Genomic DNA, 13706 nt, shown 5'->3' on the forward strand with positions numbered 1-13706 from the left:
GCTATAGAAAGTAGCACTTTTGTTCTTTATCTTCAAATCACCTCTTTCAGGTTTCAGGATGTTCCGGATCACACGGTTTTGTGAGTTTCCCTGAGCTGGACTCTCTCCTTCTCTTCTTCTGTTCCCTTCATGATATAGACACTTTGATCACATCTTGTTCAGCCTTTGTGCTTCCAGCTGAAGAATTCCAATCATTTTAGCTTCTCTTCTTACAAAAGCTACATTTCCTTGATCATTTCAGTTCTTTTCCTCTGGACATTTCCCAGCTCTGCCTAGCTTCCCAAGGAGAAATCCAACTTTAGCTGGGCTCTAGGTAATCGATCCCTTAGCGGATCCCTCATTGATTCTCTAGTTAACACAGAAGGGTGGCAATTGTTTCAGACCCTGCAGTCTCCCCTACAGCCCCAAGCCTGCTCTTACCCAGAGAGCTGGGAGGTTGACCTTTCACCCTCTCTTGCCAAGGAGATTGGATTGTCTTAAGGAGACCCTCAGCTCTGGCCCCTGTCCTCTCAGCCTTTCTTGCCCTTCCAAGGGAAGAGTTGTTCTCCTTTCAAAACCCCATTCTTTCCTAAATCATGCAGATGCTGCTCCCAGACTTACCCTTTCCCTGTCTTATCTCTTCCTCTCCTTAGTCAGAATAATTGACATTAGCCATTGTATCAGACAACAACCTAAATTTCAGTGGCTCAACACAGTGTGGATGGATGTCTCATTCCACAAAGCCCGGTAAGCTCTGACTGCCCTCCTCCCTTCTGAAGCAATGCTATCTGGAATTTGTGGCCTCCTGGGACACCAAGTGGGGTAAAGTGTGATGGAGAAGGCTCATCAGCTCTTACGACTTTTTGGACTATTAGCATTAGCTAATCAAATGAAGTCATCATGTTAGCAAAATATATTAAAATACTGTCTTTTTCATCTTTATCTTCCATTTTATTTGTTTATTTATTTTTATTTGATTATTTATTGAAGTATAGTTGATTTACAACATTGTGTTAATTTCTGCTATACAGAAAAGTGATTCACTTACACACACACACACACACACACACATACACATATATATGCATGCACACAACCATTCTTTTTCATATTCTTTTCCGTTATGGTTTATCAAGAATACTGAATATAGTTCCCTGTGCTATACAGTAGGACCTTGTTGTTTATCCAACCTATATATAATAGTTTACATCTGCTAATCCCAAACTCCCACTCCATCCCTCCTCTACCCCCACTCCCCCTTGGCAACCACAAGTCTGTTTTCTGTGTCTGTGAGTCTGTTTCTGTTTCATAAATAAGTTCATTTGTGTCATAGTTTAGGTTCCACATATGAGTGATATCATATGGTATTTGTCTTTCTCTTTCTGACTTATTTCACTCTGTATGACAGTCTCTAGGTCCATCCGTGTCTCTACAAATGACCCACTTTTGTTCCTTTTTATGGCTGAGTAATATTCCATTGTGTATATGTACCATATCTTCTTTATCCATTCATCTGTCAATGGACATTTAAGTTGTTTCCACGTCTTGGCTATTTAAATAGTGCTGCTATAAACACGGGGATGCATGTATCTTTTTTTTTTTTTTTTTTTTTTTTTTAACATCTTTATTGGAGTATAATTGTTTTCATGTATCTTTTTAATTTCAATTTTTGTCTATAGTTTATAAAGTATCTAATATGTAGTATAGTATTATATGTTACATAATTTAATAAATAATAAATAATGGCAAAAATTTGGGGGCTGGCGAGGGTGTATGATGAAAAATATTTGAAGACCATTGGTCTAGAGGGTGCCACTAGAACCAACCTAGTTGCAGTTCCATGGCCCAGCAGTTTGGTATCAATATCCTAAAGCCACTCTGAACCCAGTAAGTTCAAGATGAAATACACATTTTCCCACTAAGAGGACTCACTTTTGATGGCCCATTTTTCCTCACTGATGCTTCCAGTTTCCAAGTTCAAGGCTTTTAAGAGAGTTTTAACTTTGCCTTTATCAAGACTATTCCCCCCAGTACCCACTTATTCTACAGGCTTCTTCCTCCTTCATTTCTCTCCATCCTTTCCATTTCCTCTGGCACTATCTTCCTCCAACTCCTCATCTCATCTCTCCTCACTTATTGTAATAATTTCCTATCAACTCTCCCTCCCTCCCAGCTCCCCCCACCCCCCGGGAATTCTTCACACACTCTGTTACCACATTTAGCTTTCCAGGAGGCTAGTGTCTTTCTGCCCCTCCGAGATACCTAACTCAAAATGCACAATAGTGAGTCTCTCATATCTTTGAATTTGAAGATTCTTGCAAGTCTTGAAGAAGAATTGCAAGAACTTCTATAATCTGAGCCCACCCTTTCATTGATTTATTTAGTCAAAAAAACTGACAAGCATCTCCTTTAGTCCAAGCACTATATGGGTCATTAGACATATGTTAGTGAATAATAGAACAGCAATGATTTATTAAGTGCTTACTATGTGACACATACTGTACTGATGATCAAGATAACACTGTCCCTTCTCACAAGGGCTCATGCTTGCTATCAGATCTTATATTTGACTTTTCTCCCATTTAAATCTTTCAGCCAAATTTTAAGATATTTTACAAACATGCTGGATTCATTTCTAGTTCTAAACAGGCTCTACCACTCCCTCCCCTGCCCCCCACCACTGATCTGCCATATTTGTCCATCCTTTAAAGTAATGCTCATCCCCGGTGGCCTTTGTGGAGTTCCCCATGACTGCTAACCCTTGCTTATTTCTTCTCTCTAAAGTGCTATACCAAATATGAACCATGCCATGCACCATCCCATTCTACCCATTCTATTTCTTGAGTTATATGCACATGTAGGGTCTTCCCACCTAGCCTGAAAAACTCTGACTTTATGCTTTTGTTGCTGTAGTTGTTTGTTGCACCACACTGCAGCTGCTGTTGTAGATGCTCCTTAAATATTATTCAGTTACACCAAGATTGATACAGTGGTCTTGTTAGGGCAGAGGATTATGGGAGTCTTTTTTTTCCAATATATTTTTCATATTCTCTGTAATGTGGCTATGTTATTTTCATAATGAAAAAATTGCAAATCAAAACAAATAAAATACTTCTTCAATTCAATTTAATTGAAATCCAGAAATAATTGTTCTCGTTAGGTAGCTAGACCTTGGCAAGTACTAGGGCTAATTTAGATCAGATTGGAAAAATTCAAAAGTTGGTATTAGCATATACCAGTTCCTCCAAATATAAATTGTTCTTTCTCGATGACAGACCAGATTTTCTGGGGCACAGTTAATTTTGCCCTAGTTCTGGATTTCCTAGAACACCCTCAGGGGTCAGTCCAGGAGTGGCTGTCAGAAATGCCTAATATCAGGACTTGCTTATAGCTTGTTAAGTCTATAAAAACATACATTTATATAGGTTTCTAGGAGTTGCCAGAAAAACCTTGAAGGATTTTTGCTTTCCGTGTCTCCTATAATAGTAGCTTGGGAAAATGAAAGACACCCAAATTACCAGCAATAGCTGGGCTAGGCGCAACGCTGGTTTCTCCCACTACCATTGAAACAGAGAGGCATGATTTGCATAGGATGATGGATATCCTTGGTTTAACTGGCTAATATTTTAAAGTAACAGAAGTGGAGGTGGTGAGATAGGTGCACCTCCTATAAAATTAACAACAGCCTGAATTCTGCAGCTGAGCCAAGCAGGTTGGGGTGACACTGTGAAATGAATAGGGTCCCTGCAGAGCAGATACACACTTTTCCTCAACCACCAGTCCCCTCCACCTCTTGCCTCTCCCAGTGACTAATTGAGCAGTGAGTTTTATTGCTTGGGTCATTTATGTCATGTCTTTTTATCTCTCTCCCACTTAACTCTCCCTGGTCCGTGAAGGGCAGTTTTGATATCTAGCCTTGTCAAAATTTGCTGGACTGGTTCAACGGACCATGTACGTGGAGTACAAAACGACTGGTGCCTCTCCCCAGCTTGGTTCTACTGAAGAGCAAAACATGTTTTCACCCCACTTTTCCAATAAAGAAAGCCCAAAACATTCAGCTGTTTTGGGATGTAGATAATAAATGGTGGAGACAGAGAAGCTTAGGGGACAGAAGAGCAGGCTGTGTTTCTGCTCAGACGTTCTTTACGATCACATCGTTGGGTGGGGGGGTGGTGGTGAGGGGTTAGGAATTGAAAACTTCTGGATTGTACAAACTAAGCACTCCAAATACTTTATTTCTCTGAAAAGATATGACAATCACATTTGGGAGGGAAGCTGTCCCAGGTGATAAATGTTCCTTCTTTTCTAGCTCTCACGTCTTCTTACTGCCAAGGAAGGGGAAATGTTAGCCACGCTATACTGTGCGGCCCTGTAAACACCTTTCTGCAGTTAGTTCCAATTGCAGAATAAATGATGGTGAGAACAAGATATTATGGGGAAATTGGATGTCCAAGGACTGCAGATTTTAGCATCTCTCCCAGTGCCATCTGAGCAAAAGGACTTCCAGGGAGTGGAGAGGCCTCTGAGTGTGAATCTGTTTCAGGATAAGCAAGGCAAGTTGCCAATGGCCTTCCCTTTCCCAACAGAGTTACATAAGCACCTTTCCACTTTTTCAGAAATTAGAAACTCTATTGATTTTAGTGCTCACCATGCCTCTGTGTGATTTATGACCCAGAAGATGTCTGATGGGATTCAGGCAGATTTGTGAGGTTCCAGGCCAAAAACACAATGAAGAAATGTAGAAGGTACTTTCCTCACTTACAGATTAGCCTCTGAAAATCTCATTTCTGTCTCTAAATTACCCTCTGCTTTGCTTAAGGCCTCCTTTCAATAAGTTGTGGGAGAAATTAAACTTCAATTTTTGACCACTTTCTCTGCAAATTTTTATCTCTTTGGAACTGAAATACCATGACAGCTGCCTTATTCTTTTTTTCTGATGGTCTCTTCAACTCTTTCCAGCCTTCTGGTTGAGATATTTAAGTTTTTGATGTACTATTGCTTATTTCAACCAACATTTACTGGACATCTCTTTCATGCCAGCACCATGATATATTTATGAAACTAATAAAAATGAATGCATTAAAACTTATAGTCCTTCCTTCAAAGAGCTGTCAGTATAGTAGGTGTGTAGCAGAAATGGATAGCTGTTCGACAGACTTCATGCAACCCTTCCATATTGTAGAATGTCATTGGGAGGTAGCTGCACATCCAAGGACCACAAATCCTAACTTCCTTGTACCTAGGTGGACTCATGTGACTATTTCTAGTTCTAAGTGTGAGCAGAAGTGTTGGTTGTCTTCCAGCCCTGGCCCATAACACCCCTCCACACACACACACACACACACACACGTATATATATATATATATATATATATATATATATATATATATATATATTTACTTCTCCATGCTCTTTTCCTCTACTGTCTGGGTAGAATGAAGATGAGTCCCAGGGAAGCCTTAGAAACCACGTATTGAAAATGGCAAAGTTTCCATCAGCCTGGGTCCCTGAATGACTGTGTGGAGGAAAGATACCTGCTGTATTCACCTGCCCTGTATAGTTATATCAACTAGAAATTGATTTCTATGTTATTTGAACCAATATACATTTTCTAGATCTATTAATTATAGCAATTAATCTATCCTATCTAATACAAGGGAAGAAATAAATGTATACAAATAACAGTAATTCAACATGGTGAACAGAAGAGTGGGGAAAAGCATGAAAGTAGCTAAGGTTCAAAAATGAAACAATTTTGCAATGAAAGCCCTGGGCCAGGAGCAACATCTTCATATTAAAGGGGCATGGTAGGCAAGCACATCAAAATGTGGCAAAGTTCATAATTATGTTTCCCAGTGTTAATAGGTAGCACAAGTCAAATAATTTGGAATAACTGAATTAAACAAAGCTTTACAGATTTCTTCCTCATAGAAGTTTCCAGAAACCTTAATATTCCACTATGTCCTGGATCAAAACTTCTTAAAACCTTCCAATGACTGCCTGTTCTAATCATAAAAGCCAAAGTCCATGATCCACCTCTGCTTTTTCTGTGACCTTACCTCATGCCAGGACCAGGAGAGTTCAGACACTGCATGACTTGTTCATCACTGTATCCCCAGCACTTCAGAAATAAATTTTGAAAGCATTTTCCAAACTTACTTGATCAAGGAATTCTAATTTGAAGAGCATCTTGGAAACTAGTAGTCCATGGGACATATTTTAGAAAATGCTGGTTTAGAGACAGCCCTAAACCTTTCCCTGTGACTTCATAGGATTCAGATAATACATTCAAATAGAGGCAAGAACTGTAGTTCATCTTATCAGGCACTGGGGATAAAGAAATATCCTTTGCTGCCACATGGAAGACTTTGGAAGCAACCTGGCAAACAGTTTCGTAAAGTGAATGGAAAGTAGAGGGCCAGAGTCTCCTGCCTTCATTGTTTCTCTCCTCAACTGCCAAGATACTGATGAGGAGAATTTTTGCTGAGTCAAAGAATTCCCATTGAGCTTAATGGCCAAGTGTCAACAGCACTTAGCTGATTTAATCTCTAGTAATTCATCAAAGAGCTGACGTGCCGTTTGATTTTGAACCAACTTAGTTATTATCAGTGGCTTTGCTATGGTGAAGTAGGGTAGGTTCAGCTCTGGCAAACCCTTACTTTCCTTTCCCACTTTACACAGTTTCCTCCCATACTCCAAAGTGGATAGTAACCTTCCCAGTGTGTTATTCTGCAGAGAGTTTGGCATTTGCTGGGAAGTCAAGTAAGTTTCGCCATCATCATTATCATCCGTTGAGTATTTGCGGCTTACTTCCTCTGAGGCTCTGCAGGCTATATGTCTCTGCATAGCAACCCCTCGTGAGGCTGGCATCTTAAGGTCAAAGAAATGAGGGAACAGAGCAGTTAATCATGTGCAACTCCCATCTGTTAATAAACAGTGTAAACGGGACAGAATTCATCATTTGCTTTTGGAGACACAAAGGTTAAGTGCTTTGTCCCACTCTACAAATCAAGACACTGTCAGAACTCGGAATGGAATAGGGAGAATTGACAAAGCTCTTTTCAACCCACCAACGCCTTCCCTCTCCACAGGAGTGGTAGCTGTTTAAAATACCTCCATGGTGGAAGTCAGCAAATGGCAGTTACAGGAAAACTTAAAGCACCCAGAGCAACTGATGAATGTTTGAGGTAAAACGATGAGAGAGAGTCCAAGTAGAAATGTTCAGTCGACAGATTCCAATCTTCACCACATGAAAGGGCAAGTTTGATTTGCTAAATTTCATCCCGTCCAGACTATAAAACAAATGAGTGCCATTTTAAGAAAGGGTTTCGAAATTCTCCAATAGTATAGACTCATTTACTCCTCATTTCCAGGTTTGTTAAACAAGGCAGAATGCCACCTCATCACATCTGAAAGTAGCTTGGGCAAGATCTAGAGAAAATATTTCCTAGACATTATTCTTTTATTTATTTATTTTTATTTATTTATTTTTTTGCGATATGCGGGCCTCTCACTGTTGTGGCCTCTCCTGTTGTGGAGCACAGGCTCTGGACGTGCAGGCTCAGCAGCCATGGCTCACGGGCCCAGCTGCTCCGCGGCATGTGGTATCTCCCCGGACCAGGGCACAAACCCGTGTCCCCTGCATTGGCAGGCGGACTCTCAACCACTGCGCCAACAGGGAAGCCCGACATTATTCTTTTTTTTTTTTTTTTTTTTTTTTTGTGATATGCGGGCCTCTCACTGTTGTGGCCTCTCCCGTTGCGAAGCACAGGCTCCGGACGCGCAGGCTCAGTGGCCATGGCTCATGGGCCCAGCCGCTCCACGGCATGTGGGATCTTCCCGGACCGGGGCACGAACCCGTGTCCCCTGCGTCGGCAGGCGGATTCTCAACCACTGCGCCACCAGGGAAGCCCCCGACATTATTCTTTATAGGACTTTTTCTTAAAGTGCCAAGAAGCAGAGGGAAATATAAAAAAAAAAACAGAGTGTATTAGTTGGCTGTCAGCCCCCTCCCCTACCCCTAGTTTCTGTCTTGCAAGTTTCATACCTGTGGTTTACGGACTTTCCTAAGAGATACAGTCTGGGTCTGTGGGCCTCTGATGTAGGAATCTCAGGTCTCTGAGGTTAGAAAGATACTCATCTATCCCCCGCAAAAGACTTTGTATTTCAAGCTTCTAACTCACGACCAATGTGTCATCTGATTCCTTTTACCTGATAATGCCCCTGCTTTCCTAGATTACTACATTATTTTTCCAAGTCAAAGGAAATGCTACAGGCATGGATCCAAGAAGCCAAAATCAAGGACAAGTCTTCATCCTCAGACAGATACCTTAGCTTCCAACTTGTCATGGGCCCAGAGTGCGCCATCTTGGGATACCATTATTTCAGAGATGATAGAGTGAGCAAGGGTGGCTGAGTGAGAAGAAAGGAAACTTCCTCCAAAGCCTGCTTATTATCTTTCAGATTAAGCCCAAATCCCTCAGGATAGCTGACAAGATATACCATGACCTGGCCTTGGTCAATATTTCCAGTCTCATCTTTCATCGCTCTCTCATATAACCTGTATAGCTCCAGCCTTGATAATGGGCTTGCAGTTGCCAGAATGTTCCATGCTCTTTCTTTCCCCTCTGACTTTTACATGTGCTGTTTGTAGTTGCTGGGAATTCCTCAAGGAATGTACAAATGTCCTTTCCTCTGGGAAGCATGTGCCCAGCAGAGTGAAGGCCTTCCAGCTTTGTGCAGCCATGGTGCCTTGAGATATACTTCTTTATAGCATAGCCTATTTTATGGAATTCTGTGTCCTCTTGTTTCTTCTCCACTAAATTGTGAGCTCCTGGAGGGGGCTGGGCTTGGCACAATACAGGTGCTCAACAAATGTTCACTAAATGGAGGATTTGATTATTAGAAATACAACCATAGTGCATTCCCTGAGGATAGTGGGCTGGAAGTCTTAATCTTCCCTGCATGGTTTTACCCGTGGGTCTTAGATGTTGGTGTCGTAGATCCTTCAACTGTGAGTCTGAGAGTCTGCTAATGACTCTTTGGAACGAAATGACATATTCCTATAAACTTAATGGAGAAAAAACTGTTCAAAATGCCTATGGAACAGTGTTTCAGATATTTGCACACAGTATATCCTAGTAGCAAAGTTGTGCACCAAATTAGTGAGCTGCCATTTTGTTTCTATCCATCAACGAGAGGTCCTAGGTGAGGAATTCACCAAGAAAAGAAGGGTAAAGTAAGATGATGCTACTACATACTTTTTTGGTAAGCTGCGAGTATAGAAGAAAGAATGTTCCTAGATGTGCTACTGCATGATTTTTTATCCTCTGTCCTAAGAAGCAAATTAAAGTCTAGCAGATGGTTCTCTGAAGCCCTGTAATGCAGTTTGTCTGTAGCGATAGTTACATGGTTTAAGGGTCAGAAATATCTTAGTGAACTGTTATTGAATTATAGAGCTCCTCCAAGACATGGAAAGGCTTCTCCACCCTGAAGTGTTGGGCAAAGAAGATGTGGGACTCTGAAGCAACCGACACTGCCAGCTCATTTCCTGACAAGTATTTTCCCAGCCACCCAAGGCTGTCCTGCCCAGGCAGCTCTTGTCTCAAGGAACAAACCGCGTAAGTAGTCTTGGTCCCATCTGATGGATGAGGCTCAAGGTGGAATGACAAATCCGCCTAGAATGTACGTTGCATGGTGAGACAGGTTTTTGTTGGTTTTATTCAGAGAGGTGGCCCAGGCCCTGGAACAGTGTTGGCACACAGTAGGCATATAATGAGTGTTTGTTGAGTGAATGAGGGAATAAAAGATTCTAACAGTCTGACCTCTTGGGGTGCCTCTGTGTGACCATTGTTCTCCTGTGAGTTCCCCAAGCACTGAGGAATCTTAGCAGAGGGACAGTTTCATTGATCCTGAGCCTGAATTCTAAAGGGTGTGGGTCTGCTCTTCTCTCCCCACCCAGAACTCAACCTTTCTTGCCTAGATTCCCGGTTGAGTTGCATTCATCTGATGGACGTCCATATACCATTTTCAGCTCCTGGAGAAAGTAGTTTGCTTCTCTACAGCCGGAGATGGTGCTCTTTGCTTTGCCTATACTCACTGGACTTTGATATTCCATAATCCACGTCTCCACTGTGCAGTGTAACGGCAGGTCCTGGTCTTTCCTGAAAGCCCTGCCTCCTTGTATGTAAAAAGCCATCCCTCTCCAGTAAGTCCTGAGCTCTAATAAGTTCTGAGACAAAATAAGAGCCCCCTTATGCCCTGGCACTGAAGCAGATGAGGTCATCTGAGAGAATTATGGGTGCATCTGTATTGGACAATATACCTTTACATCTATTGGTATATTTTTTCTAGTTCAGGCCTCCTGGCTTGAAGCATAAAATCGCAAGCCCCAGAAGATTCAACTTCTCCCTTTCAATGGTGCTTTTCAGACAAGACCCTTGGGAGATTACCAAAGGTTATTTTCCTCAAAACGAAAGACATCTCTTATCATGATGCCTTTGCTGACAAATAATTAAGATGAATTACTAGCCTCTACTTGTCCCAGCTGCCTCATTGGTGTCCGTTTGGAGTTAGCACGGGAAGCTCATATAGTCCCTGCCTCAGCTCTTGAAAAGCAATTTATAACCTAACTCACCATCCTAACTACCTGAGAAGATTTTAATCCTAAACCTGTCACCACCCATTATTTTCACAGGTTCCTGACAGTTCTACATTAAAATAGTTTATAAGTAAGAGTTAACAAGGCCTAGAGAGAGTGATTTATGTTTCAGTGTGTGAAACCGTCAACATTCTTTCCCTGACCAAAGATAGCCCAGAGCTCTCTGTGGACTGGGAGAAGAAACTTATCTCGCAGGGATGAATGGCTTGTGACTTTGGGCAGGTGGCTGATGTGTGGCGCTGGGCCTGAGGCCCCGGCATCAAGCAAAGCTTGTGAACGTAGGGCACAAAGTGCAGCACTGTCCACTCCCCGACCCTCATCCTTTCTGGCATCGCCACCCTCCTGAGTCCACGTGACTTCTCAGGTATTTGGCAGTATGAAGGAAGCACAAGCTTTTGTCTTTATACAATGTTGGCGACTCAGAAAGTATCCTTGATTCATGGAGACCAGTGGCGAGGCGTTACAAAGCCGTCCTATTTGCCGCTGACAAATATGGATGGCTGAGTCAGAAGAGGTAGAAGGGGTATTTGTGAAGTAGACACCTCTCCCTCCCCGCAACACCCCACACTTCAGGAGAGGTAAAACAACCGCTGCTTGATGGACCTGGAGTCTGTCATACAGAGTGAAGTCAGTCCGAAGGAGAAAAACAAATACCGTATGCTCACACATATATATGGACTCTAAGGGAAAAAAATGTCATGAAGAGGTTAGGGGTAGGACGGGAATAAAACACAGACTCACTCGAGCATGGACTTGAGGATATGGGGAGGGGGAGGGGTGGGCTGTGACGAAGTGGGGGAGTGGCAGGGACATATATACACTATCAAATGTAAATTAGATAGCTGGTGGGAAGCTGCTGCATAGCACAGGGAGATCACCTCTGTGCTGTGTGACCGCCTGGGGGGGGTGGGATAGGGAGGGTGGGAGAGAGGGTGATGCAAGAGGGAGGAGATGTGGGAGCATGTGTGTATGTATAACTGATTTAGTTTGTTGTAGAGGGAAAACTAACACACTATTGTAAAACAATTATACTCCAATAAAGATGTTAAAAAAAAAATAAAAATAAAAATAAATAAATAAATAAATAAATTGATACAGCCAAAAAAAAAAAAAACAACCGCTGCTTTCTTCAACCCTGACCTCCTTCCCCAGTGAGCTGATAACACGTTTTCTGAGACGCTGTCCTTTCTGTAAGAGGATGACCACTCCCACGCCAGATGCATGAGTTTTCCAGGGCTGCCGTAATGAAATACCACAGACTGGGCGGCTTACACAGCAGAGATGAATTTTCTCACAGTTCTAGAGGCTGGAAGTGTGATTATCAAGGTGTCTGCAGGTTTGGTTTCTTCCGAGGCCTCTTCCCTTGGCTTGCAGACTGGGCATTCACACCGTCTTCCTCCTGTGCACACACATTCCTGGTGTCTCTCTGTGGGTGCAAATTTCCTCTGCTTATAAGGACACCAGTCAGATCGGGTTACAGCCCACACTAGCAGCCTCATTTTAACTTAATCACTTCTTTAAAGGCCCTTTCTCCGAAGGAAGCCACGCTCTGAGGTATGGGGGTTAGGGCTTCAACATGTGAATTTTGTGGGGCACCACAACTCAGACCATAACACAAGTCAATTGCAAAAGCCCTCCAGCTGCAAATACCTTCAGAGGAGGTGCACGGAGGTTTCCTGAACTCGATGGGGCCAAGATCCTCCCATTCTGAGGAATAAACGACAACCCACCTTGCCAAAGGAAATAGAAGGAAGCTATCAAAGAACCTCCAAACAGCTTAGCAAAACAGACTTCTCCCCAAGACGTGAATTGTTTCCTTCCTTTGATGCATCGTTGATCAAATCTCTCTCTTTTTTTCTCTTTTTAGATAAGGGGGCTTGCTTGCCCTTTCTGATTTTCTTCAAGTATATCATTAGGGTGACATCCTCTCTTTGCCACAACTGCATTCCATTTTCGGTACCCAAGTTCTAAACGTGAACAGAAACTAATTTAAGTGTTCCATCTGAGGCTGGTATGGTAGGTATTTCTCCATCCCTGATTTCAAGTTATAAGAAGCGGGTGTGATTGGAGCTGCTCCAAAGATAAGCAGGCCATAATATTTTCACAGTCACCATGATCACAGACTAAGACAAGAGGCACACGTGCTATTTTTACTCCCTGTTTTTTTTTACTCCTGGCGTTAAATACAAGGAGAACCAGTGAAAACCAAACCGACGCAGGCCCTGCAGCAGAATACAACACGTCCAACCTCTCTTTTTTTCAAGCAGACTGCGATGTTCCTCCCGGTTGGCAGAGATCTTATTGAGGTGATTTGGTGCTGAGGAGATGCCTCTTAATTGTGTTTGCAGCCCAGAGCAGAAAGCATGCCCATTCGAGGTACTTGTTGTATCATTTTTAAATCAAGGCCATCTTTTTCTCAGTGGTAAACGTGAAATGTTTTTAAAGGCCAGACTTAGCATAAAATCTATTGGTTGCCATGGATACCACTTACCACACAGGACTGCGCTCTGTGTTCAGCTGTGTGATTTTCTCTATTCAAACGTTCAGCATTGTCAAAAAACAAATTACTTTTTCTGTTGTTTATCTCAAAGTTCATTATGGGGAAGGCAATAAATAAGAAGATATTCATGTATGGAGGGGAGATATGTGAGGAGTCACTTGGGCACTAGGCTTTCAAATTCAGTGTTTTACAATAATTATAGCCAAATTGGCTATTGTTAGGAAATAAAATGCATTTTGATCTTTTGTGTGTGTGTGAATATAAAGTAAAGCAGGTACTTGGAAGTCTGCTCCCAACAAAATTACATGGTAATAAGGCTTTTCACACCTACACAGCACTTAGTAAGGAAGCTCTGAAAGAGGGAGATTTAACTCTGATAGGCTTCAAACTTGGTACCTCAGGCTCCTGGCTTTCCTCTTTATGAGAGAAAACGTGGGTTCGGGACCTGTGCTCACTGAATTATTCATGCCATCTTTCCACTGCGTATCTTGACGGTTGAAACCTGTTAGGCTGCTATTATTAAGTGCACTGGTCCACCCCACTCCCAACCCGCCCAGACATCCTCA

The 13706-nt window shown here is 42.3% G+C and overlaps 1 long non-coding RNA gene across 2 annotated transcripts in view; it reads left to right on the forward strand.

Annotated features, from left to right (window-relative positions):
• The window catches only part of LOC136794357 (uncharacterized), a 55182-nt gene that overhangs the window by 13767 nt on the left and 27709 nt on the right, over positions 1–13706 (forward strand). Inside the window, exons 3-4 of one of the 2 annotated variants that reach the window (XR_010841005.1) lie at positions 9437–9600; positions 9942–10064. The exons of the other annotated variant lie outside the window; for it this stretch is intronic. This is a non-coding gene — a long non-coding RNA (uncharacterized lncRNA). Of the gene's footprint in view, positions 1–9436; positions 9601–9941; positions 10065–13706 lie in introns of those variants that run through there. 2 annotated transcript variants of the gene reach the window in all.

The sequence above is a fragment of the Kogia breviceps genome, chromosome 6, assembly GCF_026419965.1.
Source record: "Kogia breviceps isolate mKogBre1 chromosome 6, mKogBre1 haplotype 1, whole genome shotgun sequence".
Classification (NCBI taxonomy): Eukaryota; Metazoa; Chordata; class Mammalia; order Artiodactyla; family Physeteridae; genus Kogia; species Kogia breviceps.